The sequence below is a fragment of the Motacilla alba genome, chromosome 7 (genome assembly GCF_015832195.1).
Source record: "Motacilla alba alba isolate MOTALB_02 chromosome 7, Motacilla_alba_V1.0_pri, whole genome shotgun sequence".
Taxonomy (NCBI): Eukaryota; Metazoa; Chordata; class Aves; order Passeriformes; family Motacillidae; genus Motacilla; species Motacilla alba.
In genome coordinates, this window is record NC_052022.1 from 12,438,999 (window position 1) to 12,465,492 (window position 26,494).

The 26,494-nt window shown below is 38.4% G+C and overlaps 1 protein-coding gene across 5 annotated transcripts in view; it reads right to left on the bottom strand.

Moving 5' to 3' along the window:
* PTPN4 (protein tyrosine phosphatase non-receptor type 4) overlaps window positions 1-26,494 on the bottom strand; it is a 108,436-nt gene that overhangs the window by 74,500 nt on the left and 7,442 nt on the right. Inside the window, exon 1 of one of the 5 annotated variants that reach the window (XM_038143635.1) lies at window positions 12,310-17,066. The exons of the other annotated variants lie outside the window; for them this stretch is intronic. The gene's annotated coding sequence lies outside the window, so the exon portion shown is untranslated. Of the gene's footprint in view, window positions 1-12,309; window positions 17,067-26,494 lie in introns of those variants that run through there. 5 annotated transcript variants of the gene reach the window in all.

The following is a 26,494-nucleotide window of genomic DNA, read 5'->3' on the forward strand; positions in this document are numbered from 1 at the left end:
AGGACATTGCTTATAAATGAAAGCAGAGCAAAAGTTCATTTTCATTTAAGTGAATCGACCCCTGCACTACAATCCTGAAATTGTTCCAACGAGAGTTGGACTCGATGATCCTTGTGGGTCCCTCCCAACTCAGGATAGTCTAAGATTCTGTGATTCCTTCCTGCTTTATGCTGACTAAATAACGGAAAGTATCTAGCATTCATTAAAGTTCACATGTAAACACTGACTTATTTCACTTTGCAGTCACCAGATGCAAGGATTCCAGCAAGACTTCTAGCCAGGCAACAGCATCATTAATGATACCAGGCTATATCAAACCCTCTTGTTTTATTTCTAAGTTTATTTAATATCAGTTATATATAAATCAACCACATTCATTCTAGTTAAGGAAGATAATATGCTTCTGAAAAGTTATCATACAGCCACTAAACTTTTCCTAAAACTTCACTGAAAAAGAGAGATAGCACATCTTTACTGTTGACCAACTATTACTCTGACCATACAATGGAACTACAGCTACTGGTTCTTCAGTGCTACTACGTTTCCAGTCAGTCCTTGGAAGAGCACTGGATACAAGAACAAACCGGCTTTGGAAGCTAGGACGCTCAGGTTCCAAAATCTCCACAACTTCTCTCCACTGGTGGGTCACCAGACTGTGCTCTTTAGCCTGGTACCTGCATGGGGCTGGCAGCTCTCAGATTCCAAACTCTCCTGCTCCTGGGTCAGGGATTCCTGCATCCTTCCTTACCGCCTGGCACTGAGCAGTGTCCACGCTTCCTGTGCAAGAACAGTAAACAAGTTGAACTGATCTGCAGCTGCTTCTATACATTCCTCCAAGATCTCTACTATCTGCAGACACTGAGCTGCTTGAGCAAATCCCTCATGGATGCCAGTAGTATCGAAAGTAAAGGAAAATCCTACTTCACTTCTGAAAGTCACCAAGAGAAAGATACTCATGTTCTCCTCAAAATATCCATTATCTCACTTGCATTTCAATGCATGAGCTGCTCTTACATCCTCCTTTTCCACATCCTGAGTCATAAGAAAAGCTAAATCTAACAAAAAAAGCATTAGTTCTTAACATATATATGAGTTTCTGAAAATATTGGGCCAAAACTTCAACAGCTGAGAGAAAAGAAGTTGAATTCAGCCCCTCTCTTCCACCAACAGCTTCTCCTATACATGAACCAATAGCAGAGATGTAATTTAATATTCTAGCCACTTACTCAGATAAATTTCTAAGACTGTTAATGCATCTCATGAACATGAGGGTTTCATGGGGTTGGCTGTGGATTTCAGTGCAGTTTTGCTGCCTAAATTAATAAGCATTCTCAGTTAAAAAATTACTCAAGGATTTTTTTTTAAACTAAGACCTCCTGGAATAATGCTTTTTATCTACTTCTCTGAAATGGAATTTCAAATTTGAACAAATGCTGTGTGATATCAAGCAAGATTCTCACTGTTATAATCACCAAATTACTGATAGAGACAAAGGTTAAAGATGAAACACCTTGCTCTGTCACGCCCAGATTTTCATACTTTCTAACATAAAACTAATAATTAATGAGTGTTCAATCACTCTACATAGGATCTGTTAGAGACAGCTGGAGGCTGTACACCAGAACACAGCAAATTAGTGAGATAGTACTGTAGCACACTACTGTTTTCTCTGAGAAATAACCTATTTGGACAATTTGACAACTCCCTCCCTTGCTCCTCCCTGCCCCCAAGAAGAAGGGCGCAGCTAACAGAGAAGCCTATTATAAATGACACTTCTATCTAATTAAATGTCAATACTCATTATGCTTGAACTGCATGCACCACACTCACGAAAAAGCCTCTCAAATGCAGTTGATCCCTTTCTCTGTTTTGAGTCGGAAGCAGGACAGTACAGGAAGACTGCTATTGGCTTTGTTTCACTCCCGTATGCAACATTTCAGGAAACACATAACAGCAAGATAAAATTCATTAGTTAGAGATAACAACACCTACTGGCAGTTTAGGAGCGATACTAATAAATAAAAGAGTTCTTAGAAACCACACCATCAACACTGACAATTATTTTGAATCTAAACCCTTTATGTCCTCCCTTTCTGTGCTCAGGCATGTTTCACATGCAGACAATAACCTTACCATCTTCACTATCCAGGACTCTAGATGAGATAACACCCTGAGAAGATATTAAAATTTCTTTGGCAAGGAAAAAAGAAGTGGGGAAAAAAAAAAAAAGGCAAATAGACTTATAAATTCCAAACAGCTCAATATGGTTCCAACCCTTTTTTAAGCTTCAAATTTAGCCTTAGTGAACACCTGTCCAAACACATTACAGTTTTGGGTTGTCAGAAAGGCTGAAGAAACTCAACCAATAGACTAAAAGTCTGCAACCAAGAAAGAGCTAGAATTAAAACAGTCAGACCCTTCCCCCCTCCCCTCCCCCCAATCCTACTTCATCAGGGCCTCCACCTCTTTTTTCACTGCATCAGTTTTGCAGGCCAGAGTGTGAACAAATGCAAAGACAACAGAAAGCCTCCTTCCAGCTATTTCTGCCAGCTCATGGCTCAGTACTCACTGACCTGATGATAACAATACTGCAGAAGAAACAACACCTTTCCATCACTTCCACATGATACAAGAAAAATGACCAGAGTGCACATGCCTTTAGGCAAAGCTTCACAGGGAGCACCTGTGGTTATTCACAACCGACACAAACCCATCTGTCCTGCAGGTGACACACTGAAGCCACAATCAGAGTGGAACCATCATATGAATTTGTACAGCTGTTTTGTTTCTGACCTGGAGACTTTTCATTTCTAGGTGCTATTCAGGGGTTAGGGAGGTTTTATGGAACAAGTCACACAGACATTTGAACAAGATGTGTGAAGAACCTCACATGAGGTTTCAGAGATTACTTTGAGCAACACCACAGAAAATTTCTCTATAATATGCAGTACACCCCTACACACCTGAAGGAGCAGAAAAAAGAGCACACCTATTCCCTTATTAAGCAAGATTAGCTATTATTAGCTATGATCTTCAGCTATCACCTGATCACAGTGCGACTGCTTTACAGAATGGTTCAGGGAAGCCATACCTTGGTGTGAAGAAACAGAGAGAAGGCAGCTGAGGCTAGAAATGTCTTTATGTAACCATACTGGTATCATGTAAGGCCTGCTATATGAAAACACAAGTTGATGGCAAGCACTAGCTAGAGCAGCGCCAGCTTGTGAGGCAGTAAGGCCACAGAGAGAGAAGAGGCCCCAGGGCACAGCTGTGGCCACCTCAGGCAGGCAGGCAGCAGCAGCCAACACTCCTGCAACGAGCCACTGAGGATGGAAACAGCAAAGCTAGCAGGGAAAAAGATTAAATCTAACTTTATTTTTTAAAAAGCCAACCAATCCCTGTGGAAGGGCAGATAGCTGAAGCAGTCAGTAAAGGATATGTCTGCCAGGAAAAACAAGAACAGGAAGAAGAGCAGTGTTTAAATATCACTAAATGGCGATTTCAACTATCCTCCTGTATTTAAAAATATTATAAATAAAACAAATATGCAAATGCATTTATAAGACATAAAACCTCCTTGTTTCCCAGTATGCAGCTGTCAGGTCATGATATTTGGAGGTGTTTATCATGTTAAAGATTACTAGGAATAAATAGAAAAGTTTTCCAAGTGAGTTCCACCTCCATTATTTTAAACTTGATTCTATCCATAACCTGCTCTTGTTTGAAAATAGCATTAAAAATGGTAATCCATGACCTTCACACAGATGATTACTACATCTATCTCTTCCCATTCCTGGAGCTGGATCTCTTATTCTTGCTTTTATGACTCAAAGCTATAATAAGATGTAGTAAATGAAGACTATAACGAAACATTACTAAAATATCTTGATAGAGACTTCTCAAAATAAATCCACAGTGCTTTTTAAAATGTGTTCCTAAACTAGGTTAAATAGATTTAAATAGATCTTTCAATAAAGGGAAATATGGCTCTGATACAAGTCTAAGATCAGGAAGCCTAAATATTACCTATCAAAAGAAAAAAGGGCTGAAATCAGAGTAAGTTCAGTCAAAGTACAGAAGCACCAGGTGATAACAACTTAGTATTTAATGTGTTGCTGAAGGGGGGGGGAGAATATACACCCCCACCTAAAAACCCCCCAAATCCAAATTTCTTCCTACAGTTTTCCTCAAAGGCTTCAAAGCATAATTAAATTTGATTCCCCACTACAATATGACTTAAAAAAAAATTATTCACCTATTAAAGACAAGACTTCACACTTCTCCACAGACCTGGTAGAAAACAAAAGCTCCTCAATATATAAAAGGAATCTTTTAAATTTTTGAGCTTTTAATGACAATGCACAACTACCTGTAGCAAGAATAACCAAGTACAATCCTTTCATGATACTAATTATTAATAGCTCTAAACTTGAGCAACAGCCCAACTACATATGCTGAATAGAGGAAATACAGCAAGTGAAAATTAGGTTTTGATTTCAGCTTTTCCATCAACAAATAAGAGGGGGTTTTTAACACAATTTAAGAAATCAAAAAGAGAAAAATTACATGCAAAAAACAACTAATGGTCCTCAACAGTTGTACTCAATTAAGCAATAAGACAGGTAAAACACCAAATGATGCAAAGTTATACATTCTAATTTGGTGTGACTGTAAATGAACACAAATGTCACTGTATCCTGTATGTTGTACAAGCCTCAATCAACCACAATTATCTGAAAACAACACTGACAGAAAATATATGATGGAGAAAATCTGTGGGCTTGCCATTAGCCACTTGAGCACCCACAGATCAATACTGCTGCACGCTGAAGGACTCGCCAAGTCCAGAGCAGCCAGCGGAACCAGCAGCTGTAGTTCCAGCCATGGCACCTGTGTTGTGAAGCCTTTGAAGTTAAAGGCAGTCTGAACTGAAAACAAACTGGCAAAACTCAGAAAAAGTTTGTATTCTACTCATAGCCAACTTCAAGTAGAATTTTGGCTGACACTAAAACTGAGGTATTAGACAGGGGGAGGAAGAGTTGTCTGTGTATATTTTGTTCAGAGTTGCTAAACCTAAGCCAAATTACCTTCAACAGATTTAAACACAGCAGATGCTAATTCTATGGCTCAGTGTAATCAATTGGACACTTTCCATCAAAATTAGTTTTTAATCAGAAACACCATTTCCATAAAATAGAAATTTTCACATGACAAATTTCCGTTTTGCCAAAACTCACCGATTTTCTGCAGGAAACACTGAAATAATGCCTATCTGGCTACCTGCCTGGAAAACGCTTGTCAAGTCCGCTTCTTCCTCCAGCAGAAAACAAACCAAGGGACGTTTTCTGGCAGTGCTGCCCAGCAAAGTGACCTCAGCCCATGCATGGCCCTGGCTTTCAGCCACCCTGCCTTGCACGCCGGGCACACTGCCTCTCCACAGTGCTGTGGCCGTGGCTGTGAAAGGCAGCAGGTCACGTTTTGGTGGGAAGAGCACTCCGGAGACCCCAAAGCAAGCCAGGGAACTGGATCAAGGAGCTCCCCACATGAGGCAAGATCAGTTTTGATGGTGCACCTGCCCAGTTGCAAAAGAACCATCCTCTTTTTACATCATCCCAAATTTTAAGGCCTCCTTTTATTTATTTCTTAATTTACTATATTTCACAACTTCGCCTCAGCTTAATTTTTCTTCTGACTTCTCCCTCCTCTCAAAGACTTTCTTAATATGAAACAATTTCCATTTTCAAGCCAGATCAAAATTAGAAATTCAAAATTAGGTGAATTAATCTGAAAATGAAAATATCATCCATGTTCAAGCAATCAAATCTTATATTCATTCACATGCAATGGAATTTTAAACAGGAAATTAAAATCATATTTTTGTAGGTTTAGTTTCTTTAGCAAAGTATCTTAAAGATGTCTATACTCCACAGATTTGTAAATTGTACAAACCCACTTTGTAACAATTGTATCTGTACCCCTTACAAGGTGAAACTCTAAGCCAAATCAAAAGTTTTCCAAAATTGTGGCATACTGACCTCAACAGTCACACCCTGTCAGGGGTTATGACATGCTTACACATCAAGGGCAGACTGCAGGCCCCCTGCACTCATCTTCATGCATTCAGAGTTTTGAAAATTGTTAAACTACACTCAAGTTTGGACATAAGTAAAAAGAGAAATTATCTTCATGCATATTTCCAAGAGTATCTAAAAATACTTTTCATTTTGGGATGTATTTCCTTCTCTTGAAAATAAATTGACAAATTTACAGAAGCATCTGTAAAAAAAAAAAAACAAAAAAAAAAAACAAGGGAAGAAAACGTAATGCAAGAGGAAAGACATGATCCAAAATTACATTAAAGTTTGTAATTCTTACCAGGGTTCATCAAACCAAACTTCAAAAAACCCCTTAAAGTTTAATTTTTTTGTTTCTGAATATGACTGTTTTCTTCCTTTTAGCTTTTGTTCTTTATAGAATTACACAGTAATATTTGACAGTTTCCACAAAATTAACTTAACAAAAATAGCAGACACTATTAATGGTGTGAAAAGCAACATAACACTGTCACGGCTAACTATGAACATGCTTTGGGGGGAGGTGGGAGCAGAAATCCCTACATTCCTAAAGCCAAAAAGTAAAGGCACAAAGTTGAAGGTATACAATTGGTAAAGGCAGAAGAGCTAAAACCAGAGAGTCTATAAGGCACTACAACTCCAGAATGAAGACAACATGATATCCAAGTGAAACTAAAATTCACTGACAAACTGTATTTCTGTATTATACATCTTATGTATTCAACCTCAAACCTTTTACTAGAAGTTAGATTTTGTTTACTAGCATATTAGCAAATCACTTTCCAGATATAGAGTACCTATTTTCTATAAAGAAAAAGCCATCTAGTGTATTTGAACGTAATAAAATACCAACTGAGAAAAATTACCTGACCATTTTGCTTGGAGCTGGAAACTTCTACAATCAGCTGCCATTCAGAACCAGCAAGAAACTTTCAATTTGTTTGGTCTGAGATTAATTGAAGTGAATTATTCTATTATTTACTGAGTTTATTTTTAGAAGGAAAACAACTTCTACCATCTCCTCTAATGCATTCATGTTCAGGAAGACACAGAGGCTTTAATGCTTGTTTATCATATTGACTCAGTTCAGCATCAAGTTTCACATCCGCTGAGAAAACAGGCACATAACCATGGTACAAACCAGTTATTCAACTAAAAACAAAGCAATAAAAGAAACATCACAACTCCAGTGGAATAAAACATTACCAATAAGGGCAATTGAACCCACACATGCAGAGTTTGTGTGTGCTGAAGTTAAAGAGCAAAAGGCAATTAAAAGGAGAAAGCACTACAAAATTATAAAAGGCTATTTATAGGCTTCATGTCATGCTACTATTTAATCACACTGCTATTTATGCTTTCTCCTATGCATTTACCACCTCTAAGCAAGAACAAAACCTTGAATGCAGTTTAATCACCTGCATGTCACAGGGCTTTAAATTGCATTTACTTCTCTGCTGCTCCCAAGAACTTACTTTCATCCGGCCAAACTGATTCCCTGCTAGGACACAAGCACACACCTCCTGCCACAAACCAATGTGGGAAGGGCCCATTGGCCCTGATGATTCTGTGGCAGTAATCAAATTACCTCCTATTCTTCCTTGTAAGACAACCAGAGGGCTGGAAGGACCCTGTAAAAATATGTTTTCTGTCACTAAAACTGCAGTATGGTTCAAATCCTCACCTCGAGCCTTTTGACTGTGCTGCAGCTGAGAGCACACAGTTACGTCTCAGCCAAGAGGCTGGGGGCAAGTTTGGGTTTTGATTTTTTCCCCTAGCACAGCTCTAAATGCCATCTTGCTTGTAACCACAGCCCAATACAGAAGTCCACATCACCACTTCAAATTTTCTCCAACTTGTGGTATGAAAGACCTGACCAATTTTTTTTTTTTCTTCTCAATAAAGTCTAATCCTAAGAAAACCATGCTGTCAGGGAAGATTATATATCTAGTCACTAAACTCTGAGTAAGTGTAACACAAATGAACTTTTATACTATAGTACCTAAAACTGACATCTATTTCTTCATAATAAAATAATCCAAGCACAACAGTTGCTCTCAGAAGAAGTCTTACTCCAGTGATTAATTTAGCTTTCTATGCCAGAGAATCATAGTACTTGCACAGAAACTTACTGTTAAAAATGAACTTTACTGTTCAACTGTATACAGAAGAGATTGCCATGTTATAGTCTTCAACAATTTTTTCCCACTATAATAAAACTAAGGACATAGCACTCTTTTTCTCTTTTAAATCAAAGGACTAAAGTTGTAAGCTTAATTTAGAAGCCTTGTATGCAAGCTAATTCACCTTTCAACACAGAGCAGCTTTACAAAATGCTTAGCAAAAATTCCATTTGGATAGTCTCTTCCACTATATTGCAGGTAAGAGATTGTGAAACAAAAGAAGCAGTTATAGCCCCCAGGCTGTTAGAAACCAGAACTTTGCAGGGCTGTCCCATTTTCCCTGCAGTGAGTTCTCAGCTGCCCCAGGCAAGAGCTCAACTCCCAGCCCCACCCCTGCTCAGCCAGGGGCTATGCAAGGCAGCAGGTCTGAATGACAGATGTGAACCAATTCCCTCAGTGCTCTCAGTTCTCCTTTCATTCTACTGAAAAAGTCCTTAATAACGTGTGATTATGTTGGATGTCTCTCTGTTTCAAATTCGTAACAAACACTGGAAGCATGCGGTAGCCTATGAAAACCTGACAGCAGAGACCCAAAGCAAGGCTTAGTGAGCCTGTCTGCAGTGGAGTGGGCACACTTTAAATACTAGAAAGCAATTTCATGGTCAAAATAAAAACGTAATGTAAATCTGCAAGAAGAAACAAACACCCCACGATTTCCAAAAGCATGCAAGGAACACACACTTCAAGCAGCCGATCTACTGTTGGCAATGACAGCACAAGAAACTGTCACAGTGTAAAACTCACCCTGGTATCATATTTGTTATTTTTATACATGGGGCAACATCCTGACTCCAAAGCTACTTGAGAAGCATCTCAGTTACACAAGTCAATGTACTTTTATGACAGCAGCCCTTCAACATTTGGTAATTCATACAAGCAGACATGCTGATGTTAAATCACTATGAAAGATGGCAACAACTCCTTGGTCAGAACCAAGCACAGAAACTGTGCTGCAGTCCTTAAATCTAGGACACAACTACATCCTCAGGTGTAATTATGGCTCAAGCCAAACACAGCAGTGGATTTGCATCAGCAGACAAGTTTCTACCCAGCATTTCAGTTCTCAAGGATCTCTATGACCCATACTTGCAGTGTGAACTGCTTTATGGGGATGCAAATCTCTCACAAATGAACTCTGAAATTCTTCCAAGCCTGTGGAGCCAAAAATCTTCAAAACTCTTTATAGAAATTACAAATGTAACTGTCCCTACAGAGAAAAAAATTTGCAGAATGCATCCAAGTTTCCCAGCTCCTTATCCTTTTGGTAAAGGTGAGAATAAAGATTTTTTTTGCTGTTGTCTATAAAAGCAGTGGAAGGGAAGCTGCCAGCAAGTACAATCACCACTTCCTTAAATACCTTTCCTTTAAATCCACCATTAAACACTTTTTTCTCTGCTTAACTGCCAAGCAGTCGACATTCTGGGACAGATTCATTTCTCTTTTCTAAAAGGGAACAGAAGCTACTGTGGGAGAAAAAGGAAAAAAAAGCCTCCACCTCTCAAAGTACAGAGCACAAATGACTATCTGTGCAGTGCTGCCCTCTGAATAATGCCAGTGCAGAACCTGTTGATGGTCAAAGGAAACAACATCTTGAATTCAATCTGGAGTCAGCCTGGGCCAGCCCCAAATTACCAGCAGTCCTTAGAAGAAATGTCACCACTACATCAGGTGTGATTATTCACCACTAGTGCTACCTTGAAAAAATGAGACATCTTACCTGCGAGAACAATTCAATAAGCAAACCTCAAAAATAATGAAGGAAGCAAGTTCTGAGAAAATTCTGGCTTAGTTTTCCAAAAAGCTCCAAAAGAGCTTTCTCAAGACATTTATGTTTTACATAAAGGAAAGTGCAGTTCTAATATTTCCCACTACAATCTTGCTTACATTCAGAGTTTGTTAAGTCACAATAAAAAGCTCAAAGGTATCAACACAGACTTGCACAGAAATGAAAACAAATTACAATAATGAATATTTGGGTTATTTTTATGAATACCATTATGATCAAAAATCAGCCCACTAAGTTGATAATACAAAAAAATACATTTTTTTCCAATATACTTTCTTGTTTTATAATGACACATGGTGTCCCTTGGGAGAATGATTCTTCTATAAATATTTGACACGAAGAGCAAGATTTTTTGTCTTAGCAAGTATGTTGTGATTCCTGACAGAAATGACAAATAACAATGGACAGTGGAGATAGCACACTGTTAAGTCGAACATAAAACATAAATTGTTAAGTTTCTATTTTTGGACATTTCAATGGGGTCCTTTAAAAGTCATTAGGCACTATTAGGCAATTAAAAAAAATATATTAATTAATCTTTAAATAGCCTGGCTCTTGATCCTGTTGTTTTCCCTGGATAGGGAGGTACAAACGTGGGTCAGATTCACAGGTTGATGGTTACTGATTCACAGGCTGATGAAGTAGCCATGCTGAAACAACAGAGGTAATAATTCATCACTTAAACCATCAGTTCTCTACCATTCACTTCCTGCAACTACTCCATATCTCTTCCATGTATGTTCTTTCCTTCTCAAGGCTCTAACAGTCCCCCTTCTAACTGCTCAGTTTCCTTCATCACTCAAATCCTTTCCTATATTTTGTCCATTTCTCTAATCACATTTCAACTTTGCTCTGGCTTACTCGATGCCCTCCTCCTTCGGGGTGGGTACAGAAGATGCAACAGAAATCACAAGAATGTCCCCAAAATGCACAAAAAATCAAACAGGTTCTGCCTGAAGGCAATAAGAAAAACTGTAGCCAAGAGACAAAAATCATGCCCAAGTCTGCTCCCAAGGTTAATACAGATCTGCCAGGTACATCCACAGTCAGAGTAAGAGCACAGATGTCTGATGCATTCTCCTGAGATGCTTTCCATGTGGTTATGAATGGAAGGGATGGATGGCAACCTAATCATCTATGCAGCATTACCAAAAATCATTCAAAGGCTTTTAAATTTCACACATTTTAACACGCAGTACAGAAAGATTTCCAAACCATTACAAAAATCCATGAAGAACATGCAGTCAAGTTATTTCACCCTAGCAGTCTCCTACATACATACATTTTGACTTAAATCTGTGTTTTACTTTTCTATCATTTTCACCAACAAAATTAAGTCAAGCTTGTAATGCTCAGGAACAACCTCCTTCAAAAAAAAAAGTTTCAGAACAGAAGACCCAGAAGGAAAACTGATTAAGTACAAGTTTATTCTCAACATGCACAAACACGTTGACAGTGACATGAGTAAGTTGCTAAGTTTTCTGATGCGCAAAAAGAGAAGAAAGCTTTTTATCTATCAAGCTGGACTTAGATATCTAACTGTTGGACTTGATGATCTTTAGAGATCTTTCCAACCTAAACCATTCTAAGTGTGAAGAGACATTCAGACGATACAAGGTAACGCTCATCTTTTCTTTACAGTAGAAGTACTGTACAAAGTGCACTGAGAAGGAACAGCTACCAACATACAAATGAAGATGGCATTAAAAGGCAGCAATCTGAGTCAGAGTATCTGCACTGCTCCTCTTGGGCACTGTGTTTAAAAACGCTGTTCATTCATGTGCCCCTGCAGTCAGGCCAAAATGGCTTTCTCACACCTGCTTCTTTAGGCACTCTTTTGTAATTAAACTCAGCTTCCCCAAACTCTTTACATCTATAGCATCCCAGAATTGAAAGGCTACAGAAGAGGGACATACGGCAGGATATGGAATGTGCACTTTAACAAAGAAAACCAAGCAATTGGTTTCTGCTATTTTCCAAGTCTATTCACATTCCCTGCTGGCAGCTCTGCAGCACAGCCCAGGTCCCCTAGAAGCAGCTGCAGGAGTCACAGGTGGAGGCAGCAGGAATATTGGTCTGCAGCAAAGGTCTCTTTGAACAGTGGTACTACGCTTATCTGAGGACACAAAGCTCTTCCCCATGTTCCCAGAAATGCTCAGAAGAGGGATTTTCCAAATATGAAGACACTAGAATCACACAAGCAATAGCCACCACACTCACCAGTGAGACACAGTCACTTTCTCTCTGAACACCAAGACTGACTCACCAGAGTATCACAGATCAGACTCAGTTCTTCTGGGGACTCGGGTCTTTCACTGCAACACGTACTTTGAATTGGGACCTTAGGAAATTCAGTACTTTCAAAACTGCAGTGGTAAACTCAGTTAGCAACAAGCTTCCTCTTAACAAAGATGCACAGGACAGCCCAGAATAGGAAGGCTCACCAAGTGCAGAGCGCCAAACCAAAACCACGGGCTTCTTAGTTCAGTTTTCCCAGTTATGTCTGCTCTGAAACAATCAGTGGATCAGTGACAGAGATGAACAAACTTGCCATATTATGAAAAAGCAAAAAACTTCAACGCACAAAAGGGAAAGTATTCTTTTTCCATTACAGGTTAAACCTGGGAACAGACATAGAAACTACATTTTTTAACAGAATAAAAAATGAGATCTGAAGCCACTACATTTGCATTATGATTATGCAGAGCACTCTGTCTGACAAAGTCCAGACTGAATTGATCCTTCTGAACTCCAGCCACCACAGCAGCAGCATTAGCAATACTGACTTCAGAACAAGTACACTTGAGCAAGTGTCTGTTGCCATGGATAAACACATATGGAGTAGTCAGCTAGGTACAACCATGCAGTTGTTGAAATGGGACGACAAGAGAATTCAAGAGTCTCAGAACTGTCAGCACACTAACACCACTGATAACGTACCATGAAATTGTTAATACCTCTGTTGAAAGATGTGACAATACACAATTTGTTCCCTAGATCACAGGAAGCAGATCCTGGTGACCCATGACTGGAAATGTTTTGGTAGCTCCAGGAAGTTGCAAAGAGAGTAAAAACAAACAGATGAATGAGCCCCTTTACAGTCCAGTAAAGATTTGCCAAGTTTTGGCTTTGTCCACTGCTGTAAGAGATCCTCTCCTCAGAAGTCAGTCTTAGCGGGTCCAAAGCTGGAGTCTGTGAAACCAAGGAAAAAGTGATGCAGCTCCAGATGGGTCACACAGTTACTGAACTGAGGCTGCCAGGAATATGGACTGCCCATGGAACAGTGAGTGGCCAGCGCCATGCACCATGACTCCTTCAGCATTAGTTGATGGCAGGGTGTCTCAAGCTGAAGAGTATCTGATGGGTTCTTCAGTTCTGATTATCCAGAGGAGAGAAATGTATCAAGGCTTGTCCTTTCCAGATGCGGAAACTGGTGTCAGGATGCTCTGGCAACTTCTTAAGAATGATGAGCATGATGTTATGTACATCACAGACAGAGGCAATGGTAAAGAGCTTAATACCACCACCACATTATCCTCATGAAAAGTAGTTCCCACTCTACAAGAACCAGCACAGCATGCTTATTTACCAGGTCACCCAAAAATATCGGAGGGAAGCTTCTCAGCAGCTATGAGTATGAACAATCTATAATGCCCATCTGAGAATTTTCTGTTCTCAAATTCTGAAAGCTAGAGCCCAGAGAGCAGAAATCCCTGTTATTTAACACAAAATCAGCAAGAAGCTTCTGTCTGCTACTGACAGGCAGGCAGACTGCTACGAGCTATTCTGATTCCTCATGAAGGATGTAACATAAGCATTATTAAATAACAGACGTGTCCATCTGTCCTCTGGAAGTATATAAAGAGAAACACAAATCAGAATTTCTTCACAGTCTTAGATCATCCGCCTTTCTGTAAGAAAATCTGCTGAAAAAAACAGAGAGAAATGAAAAGGTGCCAACTAGACTGAACAAGTGCTGACAGAGCTCATGAAAGTGCAGAAAAATCACATCTAGCTCTCAAGAAATCCAAAATAAGTAACTCAAGAACACATCTACCCAAACCTACAGCTTATGCATACTTTGTGGTAGGCTTTGTTTTTTAATAGATATAGAGGCTACACTCCCTGGACATCTCTGTCACATGGTGGTTACTATGGCAAAATAACTCAAAAAATCTATGACTGGCCACTAATATTTTTGCCACTATATATTCTATTAAGCCACTTTATAAGATTACTGAAACGTGATATGGGAAGATGTTGGTAGCAGGAGTAGGAGCAGCCATGCCACCATTACATAGCAAGTTTTAATACCACTGCAGATCTGGTTCTTACATCTCATCTTGCAGTTCCATGGACTGATGAATTTTTAGTCTCAACCACAAGGGATGAGAAAAGTGTTAAAATTGTAGGTGTTTGAGCATTTATCTAAAATTCACTGTTGTAGTTAGCTTGTTTTCCTGTTTTGTTGGCTTCACTAAGAAGTTTCTTTCAATTTTCTATTGAATATGATTGAGAGTTTAAATTAATAAAAAAAAATTTTAAGAGTAACTATATCAGAGTTAAAGATGATCAGAGAGCTATTACTTAAATGCCTGTTTTCAGAACATTTACAGATAAAAACACAATGTCTATGGAAAGTACATGATATCTAGGCAAGGCAACAGTAGATAAATAGCTGAAAAATTGTCAGTAACATTAAGGTAAAGAGAATACAACCCATGTCTCCACTGGCAGCAGATCCAAGAAAGCATTACCTGAGAAATCCGAGAGCAACTCCTGAATGAAGATCATACCTTCCTTTCAGCTGGGAAAAAAGAACTGTGTTCAAGGGCTTATGGAAAAGAGCAGGCAGTAGGATCCGTGTCACCAGCAGGCACAAGCAATACAGAACTGATACAGGCTAAAAAGACATTACACAACTACTGACAACAGGAGGGAGGTGATGGAAAGAGCTCCCAGAGGAGTGCTGCCAGCCTGATTATATGGGCATCAGATCCCCAAATGTACACATAATAAGGCCGTAGGATATTTTGGGAGAAGATCTAGAGAGGAACCCACAAAATGTCATATTTATTTACATCTTATGTGCCACAGACAGTTCGCTTTCTATTTCCAGTTTGGGATGATACTTCAAGACATTGGAATTTGGTGGTTCACTTTCATCAGGGCAGCGCATCCATTCCTGGTATTAAACTTTGGAAAATTACCTATTTACTGAAAAAACCCAATACTGAATGATCATGCATAGCCTGAGTGAGCTCATGTCTGTTTCAGTGCATTAAGCTCAGATTCTTGTTTTACTTCTTAGCTCAATCTTTGAAAGAACCAAACATTGATTCATTTGTATAGAAACAAATGGAAATTTACAAAGTCAATAACTGGGATTATGACAGCCAGAAAGAAGGCATGGACAAGACAATGAAGTATAGCTCATATGACTGACCAGAGGTTAACTAGTATGACTCCTTTCTGAAAGGTTGTACACACCAAGCTGCAGAAATTGTCTCCATGTTGTGTATCACACTGTTAAACAATGCCACTTTTTCTGTTATTTTTTTCCAAATATGTACAGGAATAGAGGGAATATAATACACAAGAATTTTTAAGAACAACAAAAAGATACTCTCACATTAGCTGAGATGTTTTGAGACTTCAACACTTGTAGCCACACCATTACTTACAGGCTTGGAACAAGTCTATTTACATGGGAGCATGCAGAATTGCATTTAGAGGGGAATTCATATTTTTTGTGCACTTTAACCCAAGTTCAGGAAAATTATCATATCAGGTAACTTAAACTCAGATGTACATTTTACCATTTCAGTATCAGTTCAATATCTGTAGAGTAAAACTAACATCCCCCAACAAACACAGAAACAAGGAAAAACCACCACACACCTTCATGCTGCTTGTTAATAACTTGACTGCAAAGTAATGAAGTGCATCTCTGTAGACTTAGGAAAAGGAAGGGATTATTTAGTGTATTTGTTTACCAAGCGCATCTTGTGATTTATTCCAGGGACATGAACTATTTTGTTCTCAAGATATCCAGTCACTGCTGGAAAGACACTATGAAAGCAGGTTAGGTTTCATTACTTTTTTTTTTCTTTTTTTTTTGTTACCAATGATTCTACCACAATGGCTTAAGTTTTTCAAATTTTACAATAAGCAGGTACCATACTGTACTGATTTGGACAACTACTGATTTAAACTCTATTTTTTAAACTTATACGTATCTAACTCAAACAGCTTATCAGTCTAAACCTCACTGTAAACCTATCCTGAGGGCAAGAGGCTCCACCTCCTGTGCACACTGAGAAATGGAGGCTTTCTATTGATGCTGTTATTGATCACTCATTCTAAGAAAGAGATAAACAAGGAGCTTTGGAAAATATAAGGGGGAGAGGTAGAGAGGTTAAGGAAAAAAGCAGCAGAGATCAGGATTTCTAGAAGAAGGATCACAGACACAGATGATCACAAGGATCACAGACAACTAGACTTTACTCTGACAAACTCTTTTAATTTTGACATAACCTGGCAGTGTTAGCTAACACAGCATCCCTGACCCACTCCTGAGTCTGGCCTCTTGCTTCCAGCCTTGCATGATCCTCTCCCTACTGCTGACATAGCCATTTGTACAGCCATATGGTAAAGCAGAGTGGGGAAATAAGAAGCTACAAAATTTTGGCAAAATTATTCTTCAGTCAGACCAACTCCCCAATATGACTCACTGTGCAGCGGCAAAAGCACTACAGCAGCACAAGGAGGGCAGCGGGTGGCCATGAAGAGAGGAAGGGTTCCCTCATGGTCAAAACAAGGAAAAGAGCAAAGGTATGAGCACCCAGCCAAATAAATATCATTCACTCATCCATTTTGTTAAAAGCCTTTTCAAGAAAAGAACAAAGGGTGGAAAATGTTGAAAAGGTGAGGAAAATGTGAAGATAAATTCAAAATTGAAGCTTTTGAACTGTGTATTTCCTGAATCTGGGGCAGAACACAAACAGATAAAATGGGGTGATAACTAGAATCATCAATGGGATTTTTTTTTTTAATTATGAAGCTAAAGCAATCATTTCATATGATGAAAACATCCAAAAAGTAAGCAAATTAAAAAGGAATTAAGAATGATGACAAATGGAATGGAAGGAGATGAAGGTGCAAAAATAGAGGAGCAATCATTAAAAAAGACAACAGCACATTCTCCCTTGAAGCACTGGAGACCAGAAATTTCATGCATTCCCCACCATTTCCATAGCTACTTATGGACTATCACAATAAAACTACAACTTTATTAAAAAAGCAAAGCACACATCAAACCTGTTAATCTCCATATGTCAGTGCTGAAATAATGCCTTTCTTTTTATGTTTATCCAAATCACCTTTTATATATACACCTGAAACTGTTGCATCATTTCCCTACTTAGCTGCTACAGACCTCCCTTAAAATTTCCTGCCTTATTTAGGTCCCTTTCACCACAGAATACACAAGGACTTGCATACAATACAGCAAACAATGACAATGAAGAATCATTGGGAAGAAACAAGTGGCATGTGATTTGTTTTGTGGTGCCTGAATCACTAATTTGTATTTTGTTTCAGGAGGTGCCAGGGGAAAGATTAAGACTATAGTGTTAATGCAGACAATTCTGAAAAGATCAAGTTCCCAAAACATTATGGAAATTCGGTGATAAAATGCAGCCAAAGACATAACATGACAGAGGTGATGGAGAATGACAGTGAGCTACTCTAAAGGGCTGTACTGTTTCATCTGAAGGCGGTGCAACGTCTGGCGTAAGAAACAAAATGGAATGGTGGTTACCAATGCAGACACTAGAGAAGTTTTATTGAAGCTGTACTTAACTACAAAAAGAAACTGAACAGAATACGCCCTGAAGTGCTAAATCTGACCTAAACTCCTATTTTTGTTTGTGCATTAAGAGGTCTTCAAAAGTACAATGTGGCTTAATACAATCCATAATGAGCAGCAAGACTCACCCTGCTGTGTCTGTACTGGTAAAAGACTTGCACAGAACCTGGTATTTGCTGCAGTTTCTATCTTCAAATTTATATACTCAGTAGGCGTACAAAAAATATCTCCTTTTATCCAATGATCTCAGAGTTTTACTGGGAAACTATTTCTCATTTATAAAGGAATAGAACAAGATGCAGAAAACCAAGTAATTTGCCTGTCATTACACAGTGAGTCAGTGGCAGCAGCCCACACTGGTCATACATCTCTTGATGTTCTTATCAGGTACTGGCATTAGAATAAGGTCTTTTATAATAGTTACATCCATATGTATCAACAACATGATCCTCAAAATTTCAAATTTATGCTCGTTCTTTCTTTTGCTCAGAAAATGAATGCTAAGCTTATACAACGCACTCTATTTAAAAGATAACACATTAATGCCTTCTTTTTTCAGCCCCATACTTCTTTGACTGAAAGATACCAGAAATGCTTTTGTGTTTGGGTTTACAATGAACATTTAAAAATAGTTAAATATTCTACAGAATAAAAGTTACAGCTATGAGTAGCTACATGTTAAAACCACACAAACCTAGGAATGGATTTATAATCAGTTGTATGTGGCCACATCACGGAAGGTTCTCTGTATACAGGACACGAGTCTGATACGTCTCCACATTATTCATCACTGTCAGGATTACTGAGTTTCAGATCTTTTATCTGATCCAAGAGTGCACTCCCATTCTTATCTGCAGCACATGCTGTGCCAGCCCTTTTGATGCAAAGTTTTTTTCCCTGTGGTATGAAAAGTGACTAGTGCATGAGGGGTGGGGGGAGAATGACGATGACAGTACAAATGAACAAGGAACAGTAACACATAAACAAAAGATGAATTGTTAGAAAAAAGGTTAATTTATGCCACTCAAAGGAAAAAATCTCCTCTAGTTAACAAGCAATTCTTAAAACCCACAGAACTTGGCATCAGTTCTATGATCCCTTTAGCATATCATCTTTGGCGCACAACCACAGGAAAGATTGGATTTTATCTTCATCAATGACTTTGGAGACCTTTCCAAAAAGGAAGACTGTTGTAATTGGTGCTAATGCATTTTCCTACAACTAGTCTCTGCAGCAAAACTTTCACTTAAGTTTCTTACTTTGCACTGTTTTGCCATTTGCCAAAATTTGACGGAGTCTAGACTTTTAATTCACAATTTTTCTTATCCTGCACACGTCCAAGTCCAAATAGATAAAACTCATATTGGAAATAATGACTGCCACTTTTGCCAATGGAAAAAAAAGAATGCTATTCTAATGTATAGAAATACAGAGGTTGTGCTACGAAGAGTTTCACGCCAGTGCATCCAACACAACTGGCTGACACCTTTCAGCTCAGGCAACAGAGGGTGGGTAGGCAAGGCCAAGTTCATTATGCAGCTGCTTGATACATCTTCTCCCACCTGAAAATGCCGTGTAACTGTACAGGGACAGACTCCAAAGACCTGTTGTGGGTAAAGCAGAAAACCACAAGCAGCTGAAGGAAGAGAGAAAGCAGGATCTGCTTCTTCCTTTCCAAACATCTGTCATTATTGGCTCTTTCAAACAGATATTTAAATGTAGCATCCTGGATCACGAGCCCCTGAGTGATTGTTTCTGCTGCACCATGCCAATCAACAACCTATCAATCCACACCAGCAATGAGCACACACCCCTGTCACACCCTGGTGACAGAAGATCATGACATGTACTGAGAGGGCGGCACTGGACTTACAAAGGCAAAGGTAGCTGGATTAAACAACCTCCCTCCAGGAACCCTGCAGGCTCCCACAGGTGTGGGGAGCAGCCCCACCTGTAAATGTGCTCCTAGGCTTCTGATGTACAAATACAACTCTTAAGTTGCCAGTGAATGTATGCATTCCCTTGAAAAGCCAAAGTATGCATAACATTTAGAATATTAGAATAAAAGAATTCTATTTTTTAAATGCACGTTGGAGTCTGCATAGTCATAGATAACCTTGTTTCACGGGATCTGCAGTGCTCAAGGGATGTATTACTGCTGTAGTCAAGAGCAGGCAATACAGCAGTGAGAAGAGCCGAGGGGACATGGCTTCAACTATGCATGGCTGAGCCAACATCTTCTGGAAAGTGTCTACCTGGCATCGGTGTAGGTCTTGGAACAGTTATTGCTTCAGAAGAAAAATATTTATACACAGTAGCCAATGTTTAATTGGGATAGGGAAAGCAGAAGGAATATGCCTATACATTTTTAGGTGTACTTGTCTATTAGACAGCTTAGTTAGTTGTAGGTTTCAAATTGAAAGACGATTTTCAGAGAGCAATGTTTTCTTTCTAAAACAGAGACTGACACTGAAATAATATTTTAAATGTACTTTCTATAACATAAGTTGTAAGTGCTTAGGAGTCCAAGTCAAGGAGTAGAAGTTTTTAACTATCACATGACATGAATTAATTTCTTACTTGTTCAAATATTATGTTCTATACATATTGATATTTTCTGCTTCCTTCTATTTTTATACATGAGATGTTTAAGATGCATAAAATGACTCCCCAAAATCTTTTTCCTCAAGAAATAAAAACAAAAAGGCCTCCTAAAAAAGATCACGGCAAGTGGCTTCAGATTTTCAGCTTTCAATCCAGAATAATAAAAGAAAACTGTTTTCTGAAAACATAAATTTCCTTCATAAGTTTTGGCAATTTCTTACTCTGTCAAGCAGGCACAATTCACTACAAAAATACAGGAATGGCATACAAGGTGGTTGTATACCAATTCTGCTGAAAAGGATCTGAGAAGGTAAGTGGGAAGGAAAGAGAATATTTTTAGTAGGTCATAAGATACAAACATAAACCAACTATGTCATGCTGTTGAAGAGAGGGAATTCCTCATATGAGGATACAGAGTCAGGCGCACAGCCCACGGGACAGATGAAGGTCCTCTCATGATTCTCAGTACTGCAAAACCTCAAATGGATTTGGTTTTAAGCTTCCTAAACCAGATGCAGGTCAAATAAGAGCAGTCAAGAGACTGTTCCAATACCAAGCACTACCAAAATGAAACACCTGAAAAGGCACAATAGTGAAACAGAAAGAATCCAGGTTACTTCATACAATACTGCAGAAAAGAAGGCATTACAGCTTTCAAGCACTTTGAAACACAATTTTTATTCATATATAGCTGACAGAATGCTTACTAAGATATTCAATATTACATCAATTAGATATTAGATTCAGTTCTTTTATTATGGTAAGGAGGAGTGCAACACACTCACAGATCCTGTCCTGGCAGGAGAAAGCACTTCTGGAAAAGGGATGACAAGTTCAAAACATAATAAAGCGGTCAGAGGAGGATTTAGTTCAAATTTAGGACCGTATTTTTGTCCCTGCGATAAATTTTTAACTACCTGTTCCACAAACAAGGTATATACTTGTATATACTTTGAACAATGTTCAGTAAAAGGGAATACCTGACAGTGGGGAGCTATGAAACACACTATGCTGTATCAAATAATAACTTCTTTCTTGCTCCATACCAATACTGTATTTTATTATATCCATGTTTCAGGTTTTCTGGCACCTACTTGCATGAGCTGGATAGATTGCTGCTTTCCAAGTCTTCTCCATCTCCTACCACTTCCGGTATTTTCTGGTTTTTCCACTTCTATTTCTTTTTCTTGCATTCAAAACAAATTACAAACATTTGATGCAAAATGTATCAAAATGTTTCTGATATATTTGAGGTTGGCTGTCTAAGAACAGCAGGGCCCAAGAAGATTGATGATATCCACAAATATTTGACCCATGTCAAATAAAACATGAGCTACTGGGTTTGTCTTGCTTACTGTCATGAACTGCTTTTCATAAAGAAGCAGAAGACAGATCAATCTAAAAATACACAGCGATGCTCACTTTTAGACAGATCTAAAATTATTTTTTAGCCTTTGGCAGAACCAAGTTTCCCAAACTAAACTATTTTTATATGCCCATTATTATTTCTTCCAGCTTATAAACTTGTTACATTCAAAGCACCTAGAAGAACAGAGGAAGGGCAAGAATGTGTTTTAGGAAAAAAGAAAAAGTCATGTTTAATAAACTTTAAACATTAGGCTTACAAATTGTGCCAGCAACGTTCCATTATCTTGTTTCAATAAATGCTGAACAGCCTGGGAAATTAAAAGAAGCTTCATGTTGCAGTGACAAAATTAAGATAGGTTTTGGTGCGCCTATCAGTCAGTTGAAATGCAGACATTAACATACTAACTTTGTGGATCCTTGAATGACATAAGTGTCAAGATGAAAGCAGCTGACTCAAATGCAATCTGAATTAGAAGTGGAAAAGGAAATGAGGAAGAACTTTGAGGAACCAACAGAAGATTTCATTTCACTTTATTATTTTTTTTAAGGTAACACCATGACAGGATTTAAATCCTAAATACGTATAATTCCAAATGACAACACTGACCACCAATGGCTCTGCAGCTATGATATTGTTTTGCTCCTCACCATACTCTACCTTGCCTCTCTTTCCCCTCATCACCAGCAAAACACTTGTCAGGGTGCAGTGTAAGTTTCACCTGAGGAGTCTTTCCACTCCAAGTGTTAGGACAGGGAAGGACTAGAGACAGGCCATGTTTCCCTACGTCTCCACCAAGCTGATATGTTTCTCAAGTGCCAAAATGTGCACCTGCTCATGCAGCAAGGCAGGTGAGGAGGGGACTGTGGGTCTGCATCTCAAGGTGACTGGACTGGTGGCAGCAAGTCTCAGCATCAGTTGGTTCTCAAGATGAAATTCACAAAGAAGCTCTTAACACCTCTTCTCACACAGAACCAGACTGTCTGGTGAGCAGGAATTAGGAGACTGGGAGGGTGGGGAAAGGCAACTGTCATCTAAAAGGCCCTGCTGGTACCGTGACTTGGTTTTCTGAATTATCAGCAACAGTGAAAAGTAAAAGGAGAACACAGAAAAATCCATTAATCTGAGTACCCTGCTGACAACCAGAACAAAACTCTTCCCTTGTAGGTGTGCTCCCCGCCCCAGGTGGTAGCACTGTACCATTACCTGATGGGAACTGCACGAGCTGCCCAAAAGCAGCATCACTCAAAGGGCTCAGTTACAAGGCAGTAAAGCATTACTGAACACAGAGTGCTGTATTTCACATCACATCATCTTGGACTACTTCAAAATACAAACACCAATTTCTAAAGCTTCTGGTGTGCTCAAACTATCTCCCTGAGGATAATCTCACTTCCCAGAACCCATCTAAATACTTCAGGATTAAAGGAACTGCTCCAGATGACATGGCCTGAGGTGTAATATGAACATTAAAGGCTGGAAGTAGTTCCAGCATAACCCTGCATGATCACAGGTTGGTCACTTCTGTGATTGTTAGCATCAGAAAATTGAGCGTTCTGGAGGAGAGGATATGCTTTACACTGCATGAGTTGAACAGATGAAAATTAACCAAACAACTCCATTCTTTGAAGACTATTTTTACATTTTCATCACAATGTAAGAACAGGAGATTATGCCTAACATTTGGTTGATCTCTGAGGAAAAATCCACCAGTGAATATTTCACTAACAACCTTAGCACAGAGCGCAACATGCAAAATAACATGAATAGATCTTGAGAAAAAAGATAAAAATTACACTGTTTTGGAATGCCGAATGTAAATACATCATTTTCAAATGAAGCTGTCAAACATCTTGTTGTGGTGGTAAAAACCAAATCACTATGCAAAATGATAATACAAGAAAAGTCAATTGTATGTTTCTAATAATAAATGCTCTTGTGGCTTTTGAAGTCACAAAAAAACTCTTGGCTGAATTGAAGCATTGATTTCTGCAGTTATTTATGTGCAGTTCCTATTAGAATTCTATTGAATTCCTTGAATGGTGAATGGAAGTGCTTTTGAAAACACACACAAAAACTGTTAAACAAGGGACAAAATAAATGGAGAGTGTCGCGTTGCCAAAAAGTTTCAAAAAGTCAACAGAACATTTCAACATTTTTTTGAAGTGCAAGCATGTATGACATGGTTTGACAGAAAATAAGTCTAATACAAAAACAATATTCAAAATACATTTCCCCATCACTCCTGAAGAGGAAGCAGAAACACTGGTATTTGCTTCTCAGACATTATTTCTAAATGACTTGCAATACTCTTGAAATATAATGTATAGTAAAACATAAGTTTTATTTTAGAGAATTTTAAAATGCTATCGCTCCATCTTTTTGTCCACTATACACCCAATATGATGACATTTTACTTACTATGCATACAGATATATCCAAAGTGTATATTATGTTAATTATGCTAAGAAAATAAGGATATTTATACAATGTCAAAAGAAAAGATTTCACTGTGGGTTTTTCTAAGTACTAACAAGGGACATTTAAGTTGGAAAGCAGATTTTTAGAATGTAGTTTTCTGTTTACAGTAGAAAAATAATAACATTAATAAGTTTATATTCAGAACTTCTGTATCAGCCTAGTTTCATTTTAATAGAAACCACATTTGTTTTCTCATTGAAAGTAATGAGCACTTCTAAAATAATCTTACCACAGAGTGCTCTTCAAAAACTTAAGTAGTATCTTATTTTGAAGCAATTTAAATTTATTATAGCATTACTCAATACATATATTTTTTTTTCTACTTTTCCTAATTACTCATGGCACACTCATTCTGCTGAACTATAACAACTTCTTTGAGTCTGCAGTTACACACCTTTGTCCCTAACACGATGACATAATTGGCTATCTTGCACTGCTGTCCAGTGAGGGATGGATCTCTGGTCATGTAACACATCCCAGCTTATTGTACACAACTGCTGGAGCACACACAGTTATCATGGCACACCACAACACAAAATATATTCAAATGAATATGAAAGACTGCAGTGGAAAAAGGCTTTTGCAGATACCAGAGCAGCTATAATCATTTCCCACAACAGTTAGAATGAATCTGTTTGTCTGGCAAACAAAGGAAAAAAATACTGTAAAAAGGTAGATTGGAAAATGCTTACATCAATGTAACTTAGAAATAGAAAACAGATTTGACAAAGTAGCTTTACTGGCAACATAAGTTCTATTCAGAGGTGGCTGAACATGAGCTGAAGTTTCAGATGTTAATCAGATTTCTCTTTCAAGCTACTCTCTCACATACATTTCATTAGTATAATTTCTACAAAGCACTTTTATTTCTGTTTTCTCAGGACTGTGTATGCGCTTCCAATGCCAAACAAGTTATTATCTGCATCACCCTCATTCAGAGAAGGATGCTTTTTATGAAAATCCTGCAAAAAGCATCCAGCATTAATGAACTCCCATATAGCTTTCCTGTAAAAGGAGGGAGAATATATGTAACTGGGGAGGGGACAGCACCACTATCATTAAAAGGAGGCAATGCTTCTGCTACTAACTACAACCGAGTCTTTTAATTGCTCACTTCAGTTTTATTAAATAGCTTACAGCTATCTAGAGAATTTCTAATCTTGCGTTTAATTAATCTCAAGAATGAAGTTCTCCTGCAGGAATTTCCTCTTGGAGGACTTTTTGTCAGATGTTCATTATCAATCTATTTTCTAGTCCTCTACTGAGGAATTCTGTTCTAAGTGTAACTGTATGTACACATCCTTAGTGGTTACTCACACCTCATTTTCTTACTGTACGTCTCTCAATCTTTCAAGCGGCATGTTTTTGAAAGCAGCGATATTTTAATTAATATCTTTATAATGTCTGTTATTCAATTCTACACAATTTACTTAATAATTGCAAAGCTTGAACATAATCCAGGGTTTCTGCAAGCGTGGGGATTGTGCAAAGTCAAAAACAGCTTTACCAAAAGAACCCAGGGAACATCCACCACACTGCATCCCCCCCGAGGCACACACTCATATGGTCACTTCCTCAGACAGATCCAGGAACTGTGAAACAAAATACTCAAATCTATACTATGAGAAAAAGGAAGAGACAGTATCACCAATACCGTAAGTCTCTTAAGTAAGAACAAATCTATTAAGTAAAGGTGCCAAAAAATTGTAACCACATTACACCACCCAGGAAAGCAAAGCAAAAATAACCTTTTCCCAACAACAAAATTATTTCCTTAGTCCTAATTTGAATATCTGAGGCCACTTCCAGCCTGAGTAGTTTACAAATCTGACTTACATGGTATATTTTAATGTATCATACAATGAAAGGAGAAGCAAAATAATTATTAGGGAAGGGTTAAGAAAGGTAAGAAACTTTTGCCACCATTAATGTTCTGTCCCTCCTCACCTAGCTGCATGTATAGCAAACTTGAGAAGAGATGACAGAACCACAACTAGCAGCAACTGCATCAGCTCTTAGAAGTAAACAATCTAAATCAGTAGTCTCACTTAAGCCCATAGGAAACAAATAAGCCAAAAAAAAAAAAAAAAAAGCAAATCACTTGGAAGTAAGACCCCTTAACGTAACCAT